This window comes from Hylobates moloch, unplaced genomic scaffold (genome assembly GCF_009828535.3).
Source record: "Hylobates moloch isolate HMO894 unplaced genomic scaffold, HMol_V3 SCAFFOLD_41, whole genome shotgun sequence".
Lineage (NCBI taxonomy): Eukaryota > Metazoa > Chordata > Mammalia > Primates > Hylobatidae > Hylobates > Hylobates moloch.
In genome coordinates this window covers 153,079-154,004 of record NW_026652316.1, presented here as the reverse complement: position 1 = coordinate 154,004, position 926 = coordinate 153,079, and positions in this window count along the sequence as shown.

Here is a 926-nt window from a genome sequence, read left to right as displayed (position 1 = left end):
TTTTTTTCTTTTTAGAGGCAGGGTCTTGCTCTGTCACCTAGGCTAGAGTACAGTGGTGCAATCATACTTCACTGTAACCTTGAATTCCTGGGCTCAGTAGATCCATCTACCTCAGCCACCCAAGTAGCTGTGACTGCAAGTGCATGCCACCACACCTGTTTTTTGTTTGCTTGTTTTTGTTCTTACCATTTATCTAACCAGATGGATTAAAAAAATATATATTTGTAGAGACACGGCTTCATTGTGTTGCCCAGGCTGGTCTCGAACTCCTGGCCTCAAGCAATTCTCCCTCTCATTCTCCCCAAGGGCTGGATTGCAGGTATGAGCCACTGCACTCAGCCTACTTTTAATAAAGGTGAGATTACTCTTTTTCTGTGGCTTTCTTATCTTCCAAGGATATAATATCATGTGGTTAAGCCATAGGCTCTACAGCAAAATGGTTGAGGTTCAAATCTCAGCTCTCCCACTTACTGGCTGTGTGCTTTTATATGAGGCCCAGTGCATACCCCACTATGCCTCAGTTCCCTCATCTATAAAATAGCATTAATTATGGTATCTTCTTCATAGGGTTTTTGTGAAGATTTAAATGTAAAGCAGGAAGAACAATGCCTGGTACATAGTATCTTCTCCATCTATATAAATCCAACTCACCAACAGCCACAAAATACAAGATGCATCAAAATTATTCAACCATATTAAAAAATATTATTCTTCTAGGCTGAGTGCAGTGGCTCATGCCTGTAATCCCACCACTTTGGGAGGCTGAGGTGGGTAGATCACCTGAAGTCAGGAGTTTGAGACCAGCCTGGCCAACATGATGAAACCCCGTCTCTACTAAAAAGACAAAAATTAGCCAGGCATGGTGGTACGTGCCTGTAATCCCAGCTACTTGGGAGGCTGAGGCAGAAGAATTGCTTGAACCCAGG